This window comes from Pholcus phalangioides, unplaced genomic scaffold, assembly GCF_987345545.1.
Source record: "Pholcus phalangioides strain wild (caught in Gottingen) unplaced genomic scaffold, Ppha-v1.0 ptg000003l_1, whole genome shotgun sequence".
Lineage (NCBI taxonomy): Eukaryota > Metazoa > Arthropoda > Arachnida > Araneae > Pholcidae > Pholcus > Pholcus phalangioides.
This window is the reverse complement of record NW_028301596.1, coordinates 44,666,416-44,690,809: the sequence shown is the minus strand read 5'-3', so window position 1 is coordinate 44,690,809 and position 24,394 is coordinate 44,666,416. Positions and strand designations below refer to the sequence as shown.

Sequence of the window (24,394 nt, the reverse complement as noted above, 5' to 3'; positions counted from 1 at the left end):
ATGGGGGCCCCTCCTCTAATTTTTTTTTTCTTCTCGAGACTTTTTATTACTTATTATATTGGGCGCCCTTGAACTTTCTCACTTGTTTCTCTCTCTCTCTCTCGGCCTAGTCTTCGATACTTATATTTGCGTTATCTCCTTACTCCATTTTTGGTGTTAATTTCTGGTGCCCCGAGCAGGCGGGGGGAAAAAAATGGCGGTGGTATTAGAGATAAATATCACAAATATTATCCCCTCGAGGTTATAATCATATTCTGTTCTTGATTTTTTTATCTCCCAATTTAATCCGAATTAATTTCTCTGGCATGGAAATACGTGTTTGTGGTACGTAGAAGGATCCCATTATTTGGAGCTGAAATTGGTTTTCTTTTTTCTGGTAATTATTTTTGGCGGGAGAGTTTTTATTGGTCTGATTTATTGAGTAAAATGAGATTTTTTTTTGCTTGTGAATTAAGTGATAGTTTGAGTATGGGAGGTCTCTAAGGGAATGAATACAGATTGAAAAATTGTCTAAAGGGGGAGTTTACAAGTCAGAAAGCAAGAGTGGAAGTCATTGGTGACCGGCTATTGCAGACTATAAGCTGACAATCTTCCCAATTTACGGCTTTCTTTCTTTCTTTCAAACCGAGAACACCTAAGGTCTATCGCCATAAATGGGCGTATCTATCTCACTACCTAGTGCTACCTTAGGGTGTGTTATATATATAATCACTACCTAGTGAGTTGTGCTGGAAGTGTAAGTGTGTGTATACCTGAGTGCCAGTGGCGGATCATGATTTTGGGAGGCCCCAGGCGCAACCTGATCTGAAGGCCCCCCTATCAGGGGCGGATTAAAGGTAGGGGCTGTCACCACCACCACCCCCCCCCCCCGAGAGTAGAAAAATTAAATGGGAAAAAAATGTTTTCTACGTTTTTGACTGAATAACAAACCAAGAAAATAAATTTGCTTAAAAAAGGGGGAAAATTCAGAATTTTTTCCAAAAAAAATCAGAACCGTCCTGGAAAAATTGAACACATGGTCACAACCACCGCCCCCATCCACAAATTTGCGTTTATCCACCACTGCACCCTTTTGGCCCTAATAAGAACGAGATGGTTCACTAAAATGAACAATATTATGAAAATCATAACTTTTTTTTTTATTTTTGCATCACCAAAACCATAAACACAAAAATAAGATAAGGAAATATAATGATATTCTCTGGTACTAGATGAAAAATAATCACACTCCCATTAAAAAAAAAAAAAAAAATCACAGTAAAATTCTGCATCCTATTTTTAGTAATCTAAGATGTCCGTCCTGGTGCCTTCAGCCACACGGCAAAAATGGAGATCCGTCATAGTTTTAGTAATTTAATATTACTGATTAATAATATGATTATAATTAATATTACCACTAACAAATTCCCTGGACATGCTGATCCCTTGGGAATACGTGAGGATCACGTTGTTATTATTATTATTATAAAGATGGACAATTTCAACGGATTGAACAGTTCGTTTAAAGTGGAACTTTTCTTGCCTTCATTCTCGCGAACTTATCAATAAGAGATTCATAATCTAACAATTGTACAACATCATTTTCTATAAACATAAGAGCCAAATTGCTCAAACGTAATTGACTTAATGAATTACGTATATAATTCTTAACTCGCTTAAGTACGGAGAATGAACGTTCACCGCTTGCATTGCAGATAGGCATTGTCAAAAAGATTCTCAAAATTGTTTCTACATTGGGAAATGTAGACTGCAGTCCGTCAATTATTAATTTATACATATCAGTATTTATTTTATTCATAGGTTAAGAACCAAACCACTGTAGTAGAGGATATCGTTGTATCGAGAGAATTGTAACAATGGACTATAGGCAATTCGAAACAAGATTTGGAGTAATATCGTGGTAGAGGGCTAGATGGATTTATTGTAATATCGAGTATCGTTGTAGCGAGGTTCCACTGTACTTCTTATACGGTTGTAATTAATGCAACAAGGAAATCAATGAAAAATCCTAATTAATTCAAACTATGTTATAATTTCACACATTGCAAACCTAATAATCATATTTTACAACAAAACAGGAAAAATTAACTGAAAAAAATGAATAATAATCATTCTAAATGCAAAAAGGGGTCTTCAACTTATATAGCTCGTGATCCAAATGTGACCCTCGGAGCCATAGGTTCACACAAGATTTTCTCAAGGGAGGGGTTTTCACATCATTTTTCCCCTCCGAACGAAGAGGGGGGGGGGGGTCAGAACCTCAAAATCCCTTCCTTGCGTACGTCAATGCTCGGAGCTATTTGGGCCCACCGAACGTTTTCAGAAAATGGCTACTTTACATTGAAATTATGAAAGGAAATTGGAATTGGTTGAAGAAATAATTTCAGAATTAATAAAAATCTATATTTAATGAAAGAAATAATATCAGAATCACTTTTAAAAACAATTTCAGAATTTTAATTATTTAAAAATTGATGAAAATTTTTAATTGAAAAATAATACCAGACTCATTGAAAGACGTTATAAAAAAAATTTAGAAATTATTATTTTTTATTTGTTTATTCTATTTTATTTTTACTATTATTATATTAATTATTATTATTTTCTCTTTCAGCCACCTCGTTGGGCACTCTGCCTGTTGTGGCCTTTGCCTTTGTATTATTTGTATTCAGAGTGAATAAAAATCTTCTATATTATGCCCCCCCCCCCGTTTCGTTTAATAACGAAAAATGCCACAGTATAACGTTGTGGCCCGCGTACTTTATAAAATGTTTCAATATGGCCTGCTATGCCTCAAAGGTTGAAGACCCCTGCAGTAGACTCTCGCTAATCCGGTACGTATTAGACCACGGTGTACCAGATTTTACCGAAATTGCTGGATTAACTTTGAAGAAACCCATTGAAATAATATATGAAATTTCGTGCAAAGACATAGTCAGGACTTGATCAGCAATTAAGAAATATTAGAACGTGTTAAGGGGTTAGGGCATCAGGAGAAAAGTGACACCACACCACCTAAATATCCTGGACTACTGGACGTGCTGGATTAGAGCACGACCCAGCCCGCGACCCAGCCCGCAAGGGTAAAAGGCTTATATCCCTGGAGGGACAGAGCCTGGGCCGCGACTGGTTTGTCGGATTAGAGCACGACCGAATTCTCGAGAGACTACTGTAGTTGAATTGAAATGCTCAAATAAAAATTTATCAGATAATTTATATATTTTTAGTTTTGCTTACCGTTATTTTTGGAGATTCTGCAATCTAAATCCTAAAGTAAATCTTGAGGATCGGCATGAAAATTTTTTTCATTACAATAACACACATTACAATTACATTAACAATAAACACTTTTCGGTCTGACACAAAGATGTTGTCTACCCAAGCCTCCTTGACCAATCCAAAAATGTAGCTTTTTTTTTAGAAAGAAGGAAAAGAAACCCCCTTGATTTTTTTCAGCCGGGGAGGGAGTGTTAAAAGAGAAACAGAAAAATCACGTGATTCAGAATGCATGTCATTCAGCATTCATTTCAAACCCCACTTTTTTTTTGTCATATGGTGGTATGGTTCCAGTCATAGATTGCAAATGTATATGTTGTTTGAACCAGCTTATAGTATTTCATGCAAACAAGTGGGAGACAAAATCACAATAATAAGAGCTCTACTACATTCATTTTAATTAGTACGAGTGTCTCTTCCTGTCGATGTCGCCGCTTGCCGATAGCCATCTTGTCATCCATTATACTGTATACAAAAGTTTACACCAAAGCTGTCGTATTATCGGCGCCCATAAAAGCATTTAATACTGTGGAATGAGACATCTGTTTATGCCTTCACTCCAATTTTCATTTCGGACAGACATTAGGACCTGCTGTTCTCACCCCTCCTCCTGCTTGTGCCCTTAGGGAAATACTGTTTGAAAATGACCCTCCCTGAATGATCGCTTTACAATGTCTTTTCTTTCTTTGTCGGGGAAGAACTGGCCCTTGAGAGCTGCGTCTTGTAAATTGTTCTTTTCTTTCAGTTCCCGTTTTTCTTCCCTTTATACGTAGAGTATACATAAAAAAAAAATTGCGGTTAAAAAAAAAAGGGAGAGCAGATACTGTACTTAGTTCAAGAGATTTGTTGATGCGCATGTAAATTCATATGTAGGATGAAGCACACAACTATTTGGAGGCCCCCCGCTCTGCCGAGGCCCCAGGCGCGCGCCTCATGCGCCTGTGCGGTAATCCGCCACTGCTGAGTGCGTATCTTAGGGTTACCAGACTCGAAAACTGAGAAAGGAAGACGCCGGTGCGCGAAACCCTTTGTGACGTGTTATCCCGATTTTCTCAATAGATGGCGGCACTATTCCGATCAATAAAACCGGCCAAAACAATAATTTTTCCCAACTTTAAAACACAACTGCTAAAAAAAGGTAAATGTGGGGGGGGGTGGAGATGGGGGGCGAGGAACATAAAAACACTCATATCAATGAAGAAATATGTTTCAAAGTGGGAAAAAACTTTCCGCAGAAGAAATGAAAAATAATTCCTTAAACCAGAAAAAGAGGACAAAATGGCGAATTTTCAGAAACGTAGGAGGATGCTTGGAATGACATCAAAAAAGATGACATGCCTTCCTAAAGAAGGATGGTTGGTAACCCTAGCGTATCTATATTTCAGAAATGCCATCATTTCCAGATCCATAAGTGTCGCCACGGCGGTGGTCGGCTGAAGTTGGTTTTCTGTGGTTCCCAACTTCAAGGCGCGAATGCGAGCCTATCTCCTCTTTAAAAAGACTCGCCACAGAGAGCAACCGACCTACGAACAGTACAAATCATAACACATCGCTCACTTCACTTCTGAAATATAGATGGCGGCACTGAAAAATCAAACACAACACTACATACGCACTCAGACTGTGAGGTACACACACAGCTACACTTCCGGCACAACTCACTAGGTAGTAAATCGCCCATAGATGGTGATAGATCTGAGTTGTGCTCGGTTTGAAAGAAAGAAAAGATCACTTAAGTAACCAACGGTACATTCACAGATCACTTACGTGACTTGCGGCGCGATTCCACATAACTAAAGTATCCCACGACAGATTCTCATAGCAATGAGTGGCCCCGCACTTTCCACGAGGTTAAGCACCCTTGCCGTAAATGGGAAAGAGTCAAAGCCCACTCTCTCTCTCTCTCACTCATTCGCACGCACACATCTAGGAAGCCCAGCGAATCAATCAAGTTTGAGTTGCAACCCATAGCTCAAGAAACTGTGGCAGTAAGTGTATTTTTACGACCAATCTCGAAACACCCCCTGCGAATCAAGCAGAGGTTTGGGCTGTGACCCAAAACCTCAAGAATCCATAGCTGTAAGAGGACTTAGTTGTACGACCCATCTCGGACTCTCCCTTCGAACCAAATTAGGTCGGGATCCACAGCTCAAAGCCCCTGGTTGTCAACGGATTTGAACGGCCCATCTCGGAAGCCCTGCGACCCATAAGTTAAGAATCCCTGTGTTAAGCTCTTGGGGATGTGGGGGTCACTCATCCCCCGTCACCATCTTTTGGATCCTGCGGTCGTTAACAAACTGCCTTCAAAATCCTCTAGCTCAGCACCAAATACATTCATTTTTTTAAGTCAGATGGTAAGGCCAACTCTGCTCAGATTTATAACTTTATAACCCCATCATATAATGCTAACCACCCCTACTAGTATAGCTGAATACAGTCATGCGTCTATATACGCGCGTATTCAGGCAGTAATAAAGATATCAACACACACAAGACAAGGTAAATAGATTCGCTGACAGTTTCCTATAAAAATCTCTTAACCCTATCATTTCCGCACCTGCGCCAAGAATAAAGATAAGACTCTCGAATCGAGCAATAACCATCCGGGCACAGATATATAATTACGGGGTAATTACTTTCCAGCGCTAATTAATACGTGATCGGACTAGGAAACAAAAAAGGGAGATAAGGAAGACGAAATCATTGTCCTGTATACATTAATTATGCATACAGTTCGTGATGGTAGTTACCCGGACCAATACACGAGGGTTAAACGGAACGATTCGCGCACTTATACATGATAATGATGGAATAAATGTGTAAAAAAAAGGCAAAAAACCAAAGTATACCTACGCGGTTTTTTGTCCAAGGTCGTCGGGACCTCCCGGAACAAAAAAAAAATTGTATTATATACGAACGTATTTTTTCGTATGTGATATATCTTTCGGGAAAAAAAGAAGAGCGTCATTTTGTTGCCCATTCATAACGGAAACAGAGAACGTGGCATTAAAATGCAATAAAATATACGGGCACCCATTGTTTTTATGGCTGTATAGTATTTGGATTCAGGTGGGCGATTGTTATAACGTCCTCGTCGTGGCATAAAAATGAAAGAGGAATGTTTTTAGGGGGGTTCAGACTTGAAAATGGCGGCCTTGATCATCAATGGACACATAGAGTGGGCGTTGGTTGCAAGGTTTTCGTATTTTTATGTATGTATACATCCGGGGTAATTTACATATGCGTTCAAATAATGCATATTTATGCAATAATTTTTTTTTGTTTCAATTATAGTGAAAAAAAAAGTCAAATTCTGAGTTTTGAAATTTGAGAAGTCCCGAGGTCCTGATATTTGGGGCAGATATCGTTTAGATTCGCGAAGAGGCTGAACTTTGGAGCTGGGTCACGACTGGCCAAATGTCGCGAGGCAGCTTTATGTATTATGTGTGTGATGTATGTATAGTGTATAATCGTACTGTGTGTATTTTGTGTGATGTAGGCTATATATATACTGTATATAATCGTTTTCGCGGACCGGGGACCCAGGAGATTTGGGAGAGCACTCATACTTCTGGCACAACTCAGTCGGTATTAAATTGCCTAGGGCGATAGACCGGAGTTGTGCTCGGTTTGAATGAATGAATGAATGCTTTATCTCGATTACCCCGAAATATATCGTGTTCATAACACGCTTTTATTTCCAATGTGGCAGTTATAATGTGGATCAGGAAAATTCTGCAAAAAATGCTTAAAGGGTTAATACGCAGTAAATAACTCTGCCAACAAGCAACGATTTCCCGCCAAATCGTCATTGCCAACATGAAAGTTTTTTTTTCCAACATGCTTTCAGCAATGATTTCCTAACAATGCTAATAAACAACGATGCTAACGTGTGGTGCAACAGTCTTCTCAATAAAACCTTTATCAAGGCCGAAACAAATTGCTTGGTCGGCGGAGCCAAGCACGCATTTTGGCGCCCCTTTGTAACGTTGAAATAGAGGTTTAAGGGTGGAATTTGCACCTCCACTGGTCCGAAGCACCAGACCCGCTTGCCCCCCCCCCCCAGGTTGTGGCCCTAGCTTTATTGCAATCAAGTAATGGTAATTTTCTCAATAATGCCTGTGCCAGAGACGCAGACATGAAAATATTGAGGATAATATAGACCCGGGGTGGCCAACTTTTTTCTGTTCGCTGGCCAACATAATGGTCAGCTATAGCGTCGCGGGCCGCATCAGCGGTGCAACTTCGGTGTATAAGCCGCCCCATTATTAATTGAATTAATTAGTTAGTTATTAAATTAATTTCGTCACCAGAAATAAGAAGTTTTTAAGCAGTTAGTGTTAATCAAGAAATCTGCTGTTGGAACCGATAGTTCAAATAATGATCGCAAATTTAATTTTTTCACGGTAATTTTTACCTTGTCACGAACCGCTCAAAATCACTTCACGGGGCCAGCTGTTGGCTACCCCTGATATAGACTACTTTTGGAACTTTTTAGAACATTTTGTAAACCGGGTGACTTTGTGACCAGATGTAAATTTTCCTTATTTCGAATCTCACGCCGTGATCTTGGAACCAAACAGAAAAAGGGCAACGTGATAGGCTGGTGCCATGTGAACTGTCAGTTATCGATGGGCCGGCGAACTCGCCATGCTTTAACTGTGGCATTATCGAGGATGTGTTGCGAGGTTATATAGTCAATTGGTGCTTTTGTATTTACCGGAAAATGAGTTGAGTAACAAACAAAACACAGAAGGGATATCGTTTGACAAGTAACTATTCTTGAGCATTTATATATTATATCGAACATATTGCAAAATGATATTAATTGGACGAGTCTTATACTAGATATTAATAATCATGCCAAAAATCAAAGATCAGCAGAGAATCATAGTGACAGCACCTGTTTGTCACAAAGAAAAGAAAGAAACTAAATCCTAACTCATATTTTCATAAGGGGTGGTTGATGACGTAAGCATTATCCAAACCCCCCTTCCCCCTTGTCATCACAAGTCAGCAAATCGGAAACCCCCCCCCCTCTCTATGTCATTATGATGACGTAATACTTGAACGGCCCCCGGGCATTTCTTATCAGCAAAGAAGCGAACCCTGACGAGCCATCCACGCCCAGAAAATTTAAATACGAATTTCGGGTAGGAACTCCGTTTCGGAAAAGGCTCCTCAAAGAGAAGAGATTAGTGGCGAAGAGAGCGAAACTGCGTTTTCTGTTTGAGATTCAGATGCCAGTGTAGATTTGCACACGAAGAGTTTTCCGATGCTGAGATTCCCACCCGAGCTTCAATCACGGAAACAGAATATGATCGAGGAGATTCATTATGTAGTTGTTAACGTTGAAGGGCAGTCGTTCCCGGAAAAAGTGACAGAGAAGAGACCGGACGGAGTAATAGTCAGCGCGATGGAAAACTTGAATGCATAATTCATTTCAGTCTGTAAAAATGGATTAGAATACAGAGTATGTGGTTTGACTTCGTGACAATTATTTTTCCCACGCATTTCTAATACAAAAACGGCATGTCACAAACTCACCCCGCACCATTGGGTGAGTCTGCGACAACTTCTGATACTGGTTGTTCAAAAATGGTTGAAGCATAACTAGTATATACAGTTTTGTAGAGGAAGGATGAGAGGTAATATCAAAACCACCGGCTATTAAGGAGAGGGTAATGAAAATGATTGTTTAACAGCAAGGGAAACTTCAAATTCTGTCACCAAGTTACCCCGGTTTACGGTACATTATAGTCCCAATAAATGTGGATTCAGCGGAAAAACAAACGAAATAGGCGAAGAGATTTTTATTTGGAGGGATATCCCAACATCTACAACGTTATGGTTGTTTACCAAATCTGCTCTGGAAGCATTTCCCAGCGGAATTCGCTCCGCTCGCACAGCTGGAATGTTCTCCCCTCCTCCTCCTCCTCCTCCACAGCGCCATTGCACTGATTTATAACACCAACACATGATAATACGGTAGCAAGTTTTTATCCTTTCCCAAACATATCATGATACGATGACGCATTCCCTCAGTAGGGAATGACACAATAAAACACTATAGGGGGGAAGGTTACGAGTGCCACTATTGTATGGTGTCTCTGTGTACTTTTTTTTTGGCTCCATCAAACTATACGTCTACAACATACGTCTTCCATTATTGTCTGGGGCTTGCTTTGAAATGGTGCTGCTGCGGGGTTGACAAGACTGGGTGGACGGGAAAAAAAAAAAATTCCGAGCTACTTTGTGATAAAAAGCATTTTCTCTTCACCCACTTATCTGTTTATTCAATCCTACTCTTTTTTTTCCCGTTCTTTTTACCCTCTTTTATTGTATGGGAATATAATATATACAGTATAATAGGATTTTCGCCAACACCATCTACATGTATGTGTGGATACATTCGTTCAGGGGTTCCCATCCGCCATATTGGAAATGTCTGCTAACCCCCTGGGTGAAATCACCCGATTGCAAAAAAATATCTATTCTGCGAGTTGAAATTCCTAGACTGAGGGTGCGTGACAGAACTTGAATTCCGGATAACCTTCTACCAATTTTTTTTATATCCCCAGGGTCCATTAGGATGGATTGAACTGGGGTAGAAGCCGGTGTTGATGTCATTCGGAATTTAAAAGGGTGATGTCATAAGCGTTTTTCGTCCTTCAGGTAGATTGGTGTTGCAGACTTGAGCTCAAGGTGGGGACCCGGGACAAGAAAATTTGTGTAACCCCCACCCCCTTCAGTTTCTGCGTCATTTATAGAAGTAAGACAATGAACTCTAAGTTACCAAGAATAAAATTAACTTAAATGTTGAAATAAAAAAAATAATAAAAAAAAAATTCAAAAAAATAAGTAAAAAGTCTTCAATGATTAACGGGCACCTATTTGACCTTCCGGGTTCCTATACCTCTACGGGAAAACGCCGTTAGATCTGACATGTCAGCCTGGGAAATTGGACATCAACTTATAATTTTTTTAAAATCTTTTACGCAATAAATTAAGCAGAGAACCTGCAGGAAGATTCCCCTAAAATCTAAGGACTCGGACGTGGAGGGTCTCCGGGTCTAGGTCAATTCGTCGCGATCAACTTGTCGCACGACAATTCGTCGCAATCAATTTGTCGCAGCGTCAATTCGTCGTGCTACAAACTCGTCGCGGTACAAATTTGTCGCAGAGTCAGTTCGTCGCGGTACAAATTTGTCGCAGAGTCAGTTCGTCGCGGTGAAAATTTGTCGCAGACTCATTTCGTCGCGGTACAAATTTGTCGCAGAGTCAGTTCGTCGCGGTACAAATTTGTCGCAGAATCAGTTCGTCGCGGTACGAATTTGTCGCAGAATCAGTTCGTCGCGGTACAAATTTGTCGCAGAGTCAGTACGCCGATCAAATAAATTTTCAAAATTAAATTTTCACCGTATAAGCCGCACTCCCGCTTTCTGGCGGGATCTCCATTTCTCGCAGCGAGGGGCGTTGGGCGAACACACCAAGATGATAAATTACGATAAAATAAATTTTCAAAATTAAATTTTCACCGTATAAGCCGCACTCCCGCTTTCTGGCGGGAACTCCATTTCTCACAGCGAGTGGCGTTGGGCGAACACACCAAGATGATAAATTACGATAAAATAAATTTTCAAAATTAAATTTTCACCGTATAAGCCGCACTCCCGCTTTCTGGCGGGATCTCCATTTCTCGCAGCGAGTGGCGTTGGGCGAACACACCAAGATGATAAATTACGATAAAATAAATTTTCAAAATTAAATTTTCACCGTATAAGCCGCACTCCCGCTTTCTGGCGGGATCTCCATTTCTCACAGCGAGTGGCGTTGGGCGAACACACCAAGATGATAAATTACGATAAAATAAATTTTCAAAATTAAATTTTCACCGTATAAGCCGCACTCCCGCTTTCTGGCGGGATCTCCATTTCTCGCAGCGAGTGGCGTTGGGCGAACACACCAAGATGATAAATTACGATAAAATAAATTTTCAAAATTAAATTTTCACCGTATAAGCCGCACTCCCGCTTTCTGGCGGGATCTCCATTTCTCACAGCGAGTGGCGTTGGGCGAACACACCAAGATGATAAATTACGATAAAATAAATTTTCAAAATTAAATTTTCACCGTATAAGCCGCACTCCCGCTTTCTGGCGGGATCTCCATTTCTCGCAGCGAGGGGTGTTGCGGGAACACACCAAGATGATAAATTAGGATCAATGCCCATCCCAAAGCACAATTTGCCTAAGGGGTCATTCAAGTATTACGTCAGGATCGGGGAGGGAGTTTCGGATTTGTTGACTTTTGATGGCGGGGGGGGGGGGTTGAAGGTCGCTTACGTCATCAACCACCCCTTTTTGAAGATATGAAATATTCTAAGCTTCTGGTGAAATTTTGCTGACGGGGGAGGGGATGGGGGTCAGTGTTTTGCTGATTTTTGCTGACAAGGGGGAGGGGGTCAAAAATGGCTGAAAATCTGCTCACGTAATACTTGAATGGCCCTAATTCACTATTGAATATGTATCTGCCATGTAGGGAATACATCTTTGAGGAATTTTTTACCGACAATATATCTAAGGCTAGCATTACACTATGAAAGTGTTCTAAAAGTCCTTTTATAAAACTTGAAAAATTCAACCAATAAGATTATCGGTTGCATTTGCTCGAATGTAACCTATGAACTTTATTGGTTGGATTTTTTGAGTTTTTAACTTGAGCAACTTATCCGGTGCAAATTAAATTTTGAAAATGTATGTGATCGCAATTTATCATCTCGGTGTGCGCCCCAACTCCCCTCGCTACGAGTAATGCAAATCTCGAGAGAAAGCGACAAGTGTGGCTTATCCGGTGAAAATGAAATATTAATTAAATTAAATTATTAATTATTTCAGGTTCTTGTGGAGATACTGTAGTGGTTAATGTTGGTGGGAGTCTCGATTCCACATGGGACAGATACAAGTTTACACTTAAAGACAGCCTCCGCTGTACTGTAATTTGGGGAATATCATAAACACCGACATTTTTTTACAGAATTTTAAAATTTTATCATAGAAAAAATGATTTTTTTAACATTTACAATAATTAAATAATAAAACATTAATATCAATTGTAATTTTAATTTCGATGTAATTTCGATGATTTTTTTCGAAATGACAAAAAAAAAAATTTAGTAAACTGTGTGCATTTCTTGATGGAAAAAAACTTTTCTTCATGTTTATTTTTTCACGTATGAGACAAAAAAACCTACATACAGATCGCGTGACGAGTTGACTCTGCGATAAATTGACGTCCCGACGAATTGGTTACACGACAAATTGTCACTGCGACGAATTTGTACCGCGACGAATTGGCTCTGCGACGAATTTGTACCGCGACGAATTGGCTCTGCGACGAATTTGTACCGCGACGAATTTGTATCGCGACGAATTTGTACCGCGACGAATTTGTATCGCGACGAATTGTCTCTGCGACGAATTTGTACCGCGACGAATTGGCACTGCGACAAATTGATGCGCGACGAGTTGAGCGCGACAAGTTGATTGCGACAAATTGACCGGCTACGAGGGTCTCCTGCCTGCAATCCACACTCATCAACCGTTCGTCGTAGAGGTATGATTCTAGTTTAAAAAATGCTCGGAATGTGCTCAGAAATCACACAGTACCAGTTTTCAGTGTCGCAAAAATAAAAATATCTAATTTTTTCGAATTCGAAAAACAGAGAAAAGTTGAGAAAGAACAGCACAAAATAATCGAACTTTCTCTTATTTCTATGCTGTTCTTTCCCAACTTTTCTCCTATTTTTTTAAATTCAAACAACTCAATGTCAAATTCAACAACTTCAAATTCCAGTTGAAAACATAGATTTTTTTTGTTTTTGAACTCAGAGGAGACAAGGCAACAAAATTAAAGAACAGGGAGGGGGGCGTTTAAAAATTTAAATTGTTTTATGTTACACTGTATTTTTTAAAACTCACATAGGGTGATTTTTTTAACACATTTTGAGCATTTTTTAAATTAGAACCATACCTCTACAACGAACGGTTGATGAGATAAAGGCCCCACTAGGACTTCCAGAACACCCTGTATATTTTATATTTTATTTTGAGATTGATTTAGGCTCAGGAGGAGCAGCAAAATATTCCTCAAAACTACCCTAAATACGGCTTGAAACTGTTTTTCCATGAATGGAGATCAAATGGGGATGTCGATCAATACCACGAGAGTCTGGAACAAATGTTGAACAATGCTTCAATGAGCACCGAGGTGCTCCCGAGCAACAGGTTGGATGTTGATTTGAGCTAATCCAAAACTTTATCAATATTTTTAATGTAATTTTGTTGCAATCTAAATAACTACAGGGTCTTTGTGATTGAAGTTCCACTTTGAAACGGCCATAAAAGGAAAACTACTGGACAAAATGTTATCAAACTTGGTAATAGTTTACAAGAGGGGCTTCACATGGGCCTTGCACAGTTTACATGGGCTTCAAGTTTCCGAAAAAATAAAGTTCAAAAACGCACCACCAGTGAAGAATGGCGCTGTATGCAATATTGTTAAACAAAATAAGACATGAAAGACACCGGTTAAAAATGTTTCTAACCGTTTCTAAAACTAAACTGTTTATGGGGTTATGCAAAATCACAATGGCACCGATACACTGACATGTCCGTAACATTCCTGACATGTTATAAGAGCTACTGTTGAGAACGTAGCAATGCGATTGAACTTGCTTTCAGAAAATGGTGGACGGCACATTGAACATGCTTTGTAACACGTTTTAGAAACGATTAAAAATATTCTAAACAGATGTCTTATTCCGTTTAACAATATCGCATACAGCGCCATTCTTCGTTACGGCGCTGGTGGTGAGTTTTTGAACTTTTTTTTTGTTTTGCTGAAATTGAATCCCACGACTTCCTGTAAACTATTACCAAGTTTAATAACATTTGGTCCTGTAGTTTTCCTTTTATGGCCATTTCAAAGTGGAACTTTAATTATAAAGACCCTGTACATTAACTCTAGGGACGAAGTGCATTTTTCATAAATGAATTTCTAAATTGAAAATCTTCCACACACAGAAGACACATATGACGCACAATAATAATATGTTAGATATTTTCTTTAACATATGCTATTCTATTCTATACATTACCTTGAAAATGTATTTCCACCGATATTTCAATTAGATTCTTCGAGAGATTCCTTTTAATTAAAAATTCGGTTCAATCACGAAAGCGAAATGATGTCCTCCGTGTACTCCATTTCTCCATTCCATACGCGTAATACCCTAAAAAAATATAAGAAGAAAATATATATATATATATTAATTATAATCTTTTCCTTTCTCGACAGAGATTGCAACACGATCAATTTACGAGATTAGTGCGCATGTACATGGAAAAACAGATTCCGAGGGATTCATATTCAATATATCGTCATGCAATGTTACTTACTAGCATTGCACGAAAATGAAATGCTTCTTGGGGAAATAATTGCGGATTTTTCTTCCGATAGAAATCCATAAGAATCCGGTGGGTGGAAACTTTCCAAGAAGGAAATGCGTCACATATGTGATGATCTAAGACAGTTTCATGGGGCAACATGAAAGTGAATAACAGCGACTAGGATTATGGCAATGGGTTTGCATTTTATGGCAAGTTCTGTGGGTTTCTATTTTTCAGAGAATATGCGATTTCATCCAGAGGTGGATTTATGGTTATTTGGGCCTCCCTTTTCCCAATCTGTTCTAATTTCCTTGACCTACTCATTCCTCGAATTTTCTGTCCTAGGCTATAGCCCACTCAGGCTATACCCCCCCCCACCCCACGCACGCGCTCACACATACACTCTGTAGCTACACATCATCTCCAAGTCACTCACATGCCTGCACATTTTTTTATCGCTACCATGTCTACACATTTTCTAGGTCTGGGCCAGTGATTCCACCCGTGGGCGTTAACACCCCCGGGGGGGGGGAGGCGATGGAATGTTAAAGGGGGTCGGTAGAAGCTACGGGTATAACATGGGATCTTATGGGTTGGTGGGAGGCGATGGAAGAAAAAAAATTCTGAAGAAGGGGGAGATGGGACAAAAAAGGTTGGGAAACTATGGTCTAGGCCATCGTCCCCGGGGGGGGGGGGGGGGTTAACGCCCACGTTGGGAATCACTGGTGTAGGACATTCTTCTAGTTTTTTACTGACCTAGTACCTCGCTCTCTTGGACACACTTTTGATATTCTAGAGTGGACACACTCTAGGTTCCCTCCTTTGGTCATTCACATTCTTGAACACGATTTTGGTCAATCACACGCTTACACACGAGTCTGTGTGTCAATCTTTGGTTGCTTTTCCCCCTTGCTCTCTATAACACTTTTTGGGCACTCACATAATTGCCAACTTTCTAGGTCACATTGTTGATCGCTCGCGCACCTGGTCCACCAACCCTTATTTATAAGATCTTATCTGTAGGGGTTTTTGTCTGGTCCCTCACTCTCTCTAACTCTCTCTTTTGTTCACTCACATGATTGCAGACCCTCTAGGTCACTCTTTCCGTCACTCATTGACCTAGTCTCTACTTTCTAGGCAGAGGGGTATGGTTTTACAGCCTGTAGGCTTCACGAATTTTGCCGCCCTTCCACCATTCTGGTCTAATTTTCCACCTACGCTATAGCCTGCTCAGCCCCACCCCCCATCGTAAATACGCCTGTTTCGAAATCACTCATTTACTTGCACATTTTCGCGGTCGCTACCACGCCTTCACATTCTCAAGGTCTAGATCATAGTTTTCTAAACTTTTTGTTCCATCGCCCCCCTTCTTCAGAATTTTTTCACTCTCATCGCCCACCTACTCAAGCGAACCCATAGGATCCTATGTTAAATCAGTAGCTTTTATCGCCCCCTTGGACTATTCCATTGCCCACCGGGGGGCGATATTGCCCACTTTGGGAAACATTGTCTAGATAATCCTTTTGGTCTCTCACTGATCTTGTCCCTCGATCTATAAGTCCCTCTCTTTTGGTCATTTACATTCTTGAGCAGTTTTGGTCAATCAACATGCTTGCACACCCTCTAGGTCATTGGCGTGCACAAAGGGATTTTTGGGGTGCTAACCCCCCCCCCCCCCATCAAGTTGAGATTATAGTGTACGCCAATTCTGCGTACGCCAATTATGCAAATTCCAAGTCAATCTCTCCGTCACTCACCGACCTGATCCCTTGCTCCCTAGATCACTTTTTAGTCACTCACTGACCTGGTGCCTCACTCTCTTGGTCTCTCATTTCATCGCTCATTGACCTGATCTTTCGATTTCCAGGTCCCTCTTTTGGTCATTCACAGTGTTTTGGTCAATCACATGCTTGCACAGTCTCTAAGTCTCATGAACTTGCATACTTACTAGGTCAGTGTTTCTCAACCGCCGGGCCGTGAATGGTTCGCCGTTTCATTTTTACCCATTTATTTGCCATAAGTAGTGTGTATGACCGGGCCTTTCACTCACAAGAAAGAAATCAACCGGATCGTGGGCTTGTACAGACCGCTGTAGTGGTAGAGTGGTCATAGTGACGGACGGACCCGGGTTCGAACCCCACCATCGCTTTTTTTTGTGATTTGTTTGGAAGAAAGAAAAGGACTTCTATAAGTTGAGAACCACTACAAGTCAAGCTTTTGGTTGCCCACTGCCCAATCCTTGCTCTCTAGATTACTTTTTTTGATCGTTCATATGCGTGCACACTGTTTTGGTCATTCACGTGTTTGTAAACTATAGGTCACACTTTTGGCCACTCACCGACCTAGTCTCTCACTTTCTAGGCCGAGGCGGATCTGTGGCCTTACCGCCAATGGGCTATACAATTTTGTCACCCTGCTCCCATTCTACTCATTTTTTTTTTGTCAAAATTGTCACTCCTCCGAACTTGCAGCAATGGGCTACAGCCCACTACGTGCCCCCCCCCCCCCGTAAATACGCCTCTGATTTCATCAACTGAAAAATTCTCAGAATCTAGAAAACACACAATGTTTTTCTTTTCTAAAGCAGTCATCGACCCGTCGTGGGTTATTATAGCAAATTAAGCGCACGGAAGCGAGTTCTGCCTGCATGTGATTATGACATATTAGAATAACAAGACTTCACTGAAGGGAATGACGAAATGACGCCTTCGGCCATTAGGGAGTATCGACAACAACGACAAAATGAAGAAACCTCCCAATGCCTTCGCCCTATCACATGTATGCTCAGCTGTCTAACATGCCCAAATGACAAAATTTATCATAATCCTAGAAAACACCGGTGCTAAACGGGCCCAGCAATCCTTGCACAGATACAATCTGATTCCGCCGAGGGTATTCATTTCTTCAGAATCATCTATACCTGGTTTTATGGTTCGTGGTAATCTTGCTCCAATATCAAAGAGATGCAAGTAATAATATCGTCTATTGCCATTTTCATGTTCCTAAGTTGTGAGCATGGGAAAAGGGTCAAAGTAATGTCATTTATTCATGTTGACTGGGAAATTCCCTAGGGGTTTTCTTTTTTATATGAATAATGATCGATTATCGATGGAGTTAATGATAACCAACTGGTTTAAAATCGACCTGGAACATAACAGCAAAAACTAAAAGGTCACTATTCGTTTCTTCGAGAGCCAGCCTTTCGGAGCGGTGACCCGTTGGATTTAGGTGAATTAATGTGTACACTTCTTCGGTCAAAAAAATTGCCCCCCCCCCCGTAAAAAGATTACTATTTACTAGGGCTGGTCCGATTGATCGATTAATCGTGTCTGTTAATCAATCAACTGTTAATAACAGTTAAAAATTTTAGTTGAGTTAATCGAATCGATCAAATTCGATTAAAATCTGTTTAAAAGTTTAAAATTTAACTTGATTTGTTCGACGAAACCGATTGGAGAGAGATGTGTCTTAATGTACCCACGTATAGTGTTCTGCGTAGGGTGACCAATATATTTAAAATATTTGAATCAATATTTTGATGGTATTAGGGAAATGCAATCCGATTCAACGAACACACACACACACGCTGGTGACTCCAGTTTCAAATTAAGTTCAAAGACTAAAATTTATTGTCTCCATTATGAACAGTTTTTTCCTACTTTCTTGGCAGCATCATCTCCGCTCCTCACCTGTAATGTGTCATTTGGGTGAGTTTCTATGTAGTACAACAAGCAACAGAATAATCGAAAATAGTTTTTTCGAAATCAGTGACTGATCTAAAATAACTGTTTTTTTTTAACAAGATCTAAGAGAAGCTCCAGAATTTGACAAAATATATGTTAAGAATTTTAAAATGCTTCAAGTGGGCAGTTAATTTCTTCTAATCTACGTATTCCTACATCTGGCGAATAGGTGCATGGAATGAATAGAAAAATATTTTTATGCCACAAATTAATATTATATATTTACTACAAAAAATTCTATTAAAATTCGATTAATCGATTAAAAATGTTTGGTTAGCCAGTTAACAGTTTCAATCGATTCCCAGCCCTACTGTTTCATACCTTAAAGAGGTTCTTTTACTGTATTATATTCCCATTAAAAAATTAATCTAAATCCAATGAACAGAAAACCATCTTAAAAAATTTAGATTTAATCGTTTTATCAGTTGCAAATTATTTTCAGATTTTCATAAATGCACGCTATAAATGTTACAGTAAATTGAACTTTCTTATTATCTATATATATAAAATTCATTTTCTGTGTGTGTGTGTGTGTGTGTGTTCTCTATACAAATCTACAATTTTAGATCGATCGTCGCCAAATTTTGCATATATACCAAATGGGACCCGACTTGAACGATAGGCTACTTTAAAATTTCGTCAGCCCAGGGCAAATGCCCCAAATGGGCAGAAAACTGTCCGGCAACAATGGTTTTTGGGCCTCAACAATCACTTTCCGAACGTTTACTTTGGTTACCGTGATTCCCTAGCAATGCGTTTCAGACGTGTATATATGCCTTTACAACGGTTTGTCACTTCTTTAATCCTGTTAGTATATGTATAATAGTTTATGCCTTTATAATGGTTTGCCACATTTTCAATATACTCTCAGTAATGAGGTTTTTTGAATATACGTCATAATCATCATTAGCATCGTTTGAGGGTAAGGAAAAGGATGATCCTCATAGAAATTAGGGCTAAAATTGCCGATTTTAATGTAGAAATGAGGAAATTTGGTGGGGTTTTCTGTCACATCAATAATTTTAAAAATTGTATTCAATACTCGATTTTTGAAATATTGAGTTCTCTTAGAGATATACGAAACCCAGGAGATTAAATATGAAGTAATTATCCCCGGACCTACTTTCGAGTTGGATATCCATGTAATAACACATTGATTTCAACTTTTTATTTATATCTTCTCAAGCGGGAAAATTAATGTCTCCGTATTGTCTTTTAATATTGAACTGCATAAATTCACATATAGTTTAGGTTGCTTTAAAATTAATTATGGGCCCGTAAAAAGTTCATCGAAAAAATTCCACAGCTTTAATTAAGCATTTTTGAAGCAGAAGCAGGCAGAGATGGATAACCTGAAGTTCAAACGGGGGGGGGGGGTATCAAAATGATACCACCCTTTGAACTAACACCCTTTGAAAAAAAGAAAAATATATATTTATTTTTAAGTTTCTTTAAATCTAGATTTGTTTCTTTCATGAGTCGCCAGATTGGTGAACTTAGACATGGTTGTGCCCTCAGAGAAAATGAGATATCACGTGATCCAAAAAAGCCTCATTGAAGAAAAACCGGGCAACGCCGGGTATTATAGCTAGTCTATCTATATATATAAAATTGATTTTATGTGTGTCTGTGTGTTCTCTATACAAATCTACAATTTTAGATCGATCGTCGCCAAATTTTGCATATATACCAAATGGGACCCGACTTGAATGATAGGCTACTTTAAAATTTCGTCAGCCCAGGGCAAATGCCCCAAACGGGCAAAAAACTGTCGGGCAAGAATGGTTTTTGGGCCTCAACAATCACTTTCGGAACGTTTACTTTGGTTACCGTGGTTCCCTAGCAATGCGTTTAAGACGTGTATATGCCTTTACAACGGTTTGTTACTTCTCTAATCCTGCTACTATATGAATAATAATTTATGTCTTTATAATGGTTTGCCACATTTTCAATACTACTATAATGAGGTTTTTTTGAATGACGTCATAATCATCATCAGCATCGCTTTGAGGGTCAGGAAAAGGGTGATCCTCATAGAAATCAGTGTTAAAATATCCGATTTTACTGTAGAAATGCGAAGATTTAATGAGGTTTTCTGCTGCATCTGTAATTTCAAAAATTGTGTTGAATTCTTGATTTTTTTTTTAAATATATTGAGTTCGCTTAGAGATACGAAGCCAGAAAATTGAATATGAAGCCATTAGCCGGACCTACTTTCGAGTTGGATATTCATGCAATAACACATTGATTTCAACTTTACATTTATATGTTCTCAAGAATGAAAATTAATGTCTCCGCATTGTCTTTTAGCAATCAACTGCATAAATTCATATATTTTAGGTTGTTTTAAAATTAATTATGGGCCCGTAAAACAGGGCTGTCTTAAGAGCATCATGGGCTCCCTGGCCAGTTGGTTTTTCTGAGGTCATACCAGGTAAAATTTCAACCAAATGTAATTTTTGTGAGACACCTCTTCTCTTGAGGCCCACGGGCCGTGCCCGGATGGGCCCATGCGTTAAGACGGCACTGCCGTAAAGTGCATCGCGCGCGAAGAAATTCCACAGCTTTAGCTAAGCATTTTTGAAAGCTTAAATAGGCAGATGGATAACCTGAAGTTCAGGGGAGGGGGGGGGTCGAAATACCCAGCGCCCCTTGAAAAAGGAAGAAAAATATTTCCATTTCTACGTTTCTTTAAATCCAGATTTGTTTATTTCATGAGTCACGCAGGAAGTCGCCATATTGGTTAACTTAGGTACGGTTTGTATGTCCCTGAAAGAAAGAGAGATCATGTGATATCCAAAAAGCCTCATTGAAGAAAGAAAACCCGGGCAGCGCCGGGTATTATAGCTAGTACCTAATATAACTGATCGGTTATTACACATAAAAACTGGTTATTATGCGGTGCATTTTTGTAACTTGGATAAATTTTCCTAAATTAATCACTTTTACCCGTGATTATGCAAAGTACCCAGGCGTCTTTGGTAAATTTAATAAGTAGGTACTAAAAAAAATTATCACTTGTATCAGCGATTATGCATAATAGCCAAGTGTAAGGGGATCATCAGGTCACCCTTATGATCCCCTTACAGGTCGAATTTCAAAAAAAAAAAACTTTCTTAAAAAAAGTCATCAAATAAAACAAATTTCATGAATTTCGGCGGTTTCGGCTCGGCGTGATTTCTCTTTGCACCTTCGAACCCCTCCTTTTGATCCCCTTAGGGGTGGAATTTCGAAGGAAAAAAGAAAACCTTCTTAATGGGTCTTTACGTCATGAAAAACAATTATTGACCAAATTTGATATGTATAGCTTCAGTGGCTTCGGCGCGCGATAATGAATCAGTCAGTCAGTCACAGAACATGTTATTTTATATAGATATAGATAGTCAGTAAGAAGGTCAGGAGAAATTTTCCCATTAACGCCGGTTCACGAAAATGTTCACTCATGTGCAACTCCCAGGTTTTATCACCAACAGGTAATTTCAGAAATTGCTGCGCAATTCGTCTCTGTAATATTCACTGAGAAAACATTTTCCGTAATGTCCCGGTTTTTGTCATGATTTGTTCCGGTTTCTCAGTTGCATGATCTGGCCACCCTAAGCGAGGGCAATATTTCAGACCAGAAAACACTAACCCTATTGAGACTGTTAGGTTCATAGAGTTCCTTCAAAGCGTTTTCACTGTTTATGTAAATCAGTTCGAGAAAACTCATCTGAATTGACTGTCCATGAACCAGTTTCTTTGGGCTTCAGGGAATCATTTCCTGGATCCTCCGAGACAGGATACGTAGGCGAATGGTAATGGATGTGGCTCACGATACTCAGTACCCACAGCAGCGCGTGATGTTTCTTTTAGTTTTTTTCCTACATCCATCCATCTATCGCGACGTTGTCGGGCTTCAAACGTGTCCCAAATACTTAATAACTGACCTCGTTGACGGAATTTCCTTTGACGAGATTCTATAAGTGACATTAATCGTCTTGGAAACACATTGTCGACAGCCATACATTCATCTCGGTTCTTAACCCTTTTCTTCTTCATTTGCAATCACCATTCTTATATCCTGTTATCTCATATAGATCTTCAGAGAGAAAGTTCTTTTTCTACTTCTACTCCTTTCTTTTTTGTGTTACTATTTATTGTCTCGTTTGACAATCATGTAAATCAGTGTTTCCCAAAGTGCGCGTCGCGGCTAGCTCCTAGGGACATCACCAGCTTTTGCCAGGAGCGTCGCGCTGAGCTGGCGATATTGATGTGTGTGGATGCTTGTGCTTTATAGTGAATCTTTTATGAATGCGCAATAACGATCAATCAATTCTGGAGAACCGCGGATAAACGATGAATAGAGCAAGAGAGCCACGGGTCACACAAGTTTGAGAGCCATAAGAGATATAAATTATAGATTAAAAAAATATACGGATGCTTAACTACTTAGCTATTTTACGAGCAAGATGCTAACTCTTCGCACCGCAAACCTAACTATCCTAGAGACATAGGCCTACTTCCAATTAGAAAAAGTATCCAATCATTAATGTTACGCAAAGGGTTGTATAGTTGGTTAAAATATAAAAACTAACTTTTTATACGAGCAACCTGTTCTGGAAACCCAATGTGAAAGATTTGCTTTGAGTCTTCTGAGGCCAACGGAAAAAAAAAACCCCTTCGTGTCTAAGTGGAATATTCGCTGAGATATTCGAATTCGAAAACCGGCAAAAAAGTTGGAAAAGAACAACACAAATGAGGTGAAGAAACATTGTCCATTGGTTCATACTGTTCTTTCTCAACCTTTTTCTGATTTTTAAATTCTAATATCTCAGCGCATATTGCATTCAGAAAACGAGGGGTTTTTTGTTGGCCCCGGGCGACGAGAAACCGGGCAACGACTACCACTGTCTAACTCTAGTTTTAAGGACAGAGTGTCCAAATACAAGATTTATTTCATTTTTTTTTATATTTTAATGACTGTACAACCCTTGGACCCTCTAGGATCAACGGTTCGCTAGTAATTTGTGTTGAGAGCTATGTATCCTGTATATGTATCACAGGGTTGGTCATTTTGCCGGGACAGTGGGGAAAACCAGGGCAAAAAAAGCTGGCAAAAATGGTTCTATGAAAAAAAATCATTTGACTCAATGTGCAATATATGTAACTGAGATTTGAAATCATTACAACAATCAACTTTATAATGTATTGTGATGTAATCTGGTGGAAAATACATTTACAAATAAATAAATAGAAATAAGTGTGTCTTGCTCGTTAGCATAAGACCCCACATTTAATACACATAAATACAAATACACGCAAAATGTCCAACGAGGTGGCTGAGAGGAATCATTGTTGGAATGATTTAATACAAACTTTTTCAACAGTGATTTAATAGAGAGGTTTTTCCAACAATTATTAAATAGAGATTTATCCGACAGTGATTTCATATTTTTCCAACAGTGATTTAATAAAGAAAATTTGTAAGGGTGATACAATGAAAATTTTTCCAACAGTGATTTGACAAATATTTTTCCCCTTTTCTAACAAATATGTGGTTAAAATAATTGGTGTAACAATCGTTTTGTAAAGATAAAGACAGTTCTTTCACAATACCATTTTACTGAGTTGAGTACGCAACTTTTACAACAATTATGTTGGTAAGAACGACTTTTAAACATTACCTAGTAAGGAAAACTTCTATGTTAGCTATCCTGATAACGGCTATTCTGACCATGATTTAGATCAGTATTTCTCAACCTATGGTCCGCAGGTAGACATGATGAAATTTTTGATCCGTTGTAATTGATATTAGTAATATGCATATGGGTTCAAATAAAATTATACTTTCATATTTAAAGATCATCATCGAGGAGAATGCAGGAAATTGCGATCCTAAATACGGGATATCACCATTGGTGTACACAAGGGGGGGGGGCCTCTTGA

General features: G+C 39.3%; 1 protein-coding gene across 2 annotated transcripts in view; it reads right to left on the bottom strand.

The window, feature by feature from the left end:
* LOC149088661 (major facilitator superfamily domain-containing protein 6-like) overlaps positions 1-24,394 on the bottom strand; it is a 46,725-nt gene that overhangs the window by 12,155 nt on the left and 10,176 nt on the right. For both annotated transcript variants that reach the window (XM_089248609.1, XM_089248616.1), the window contains exon 2: positions 14,435-14,569. The gene's annotated coding sequence lies outside the window, so the exon portion shown is untranslated. The remainder of the gene's footprint in view (positions 1-14,434; positions 14,570-24,394) is intronic.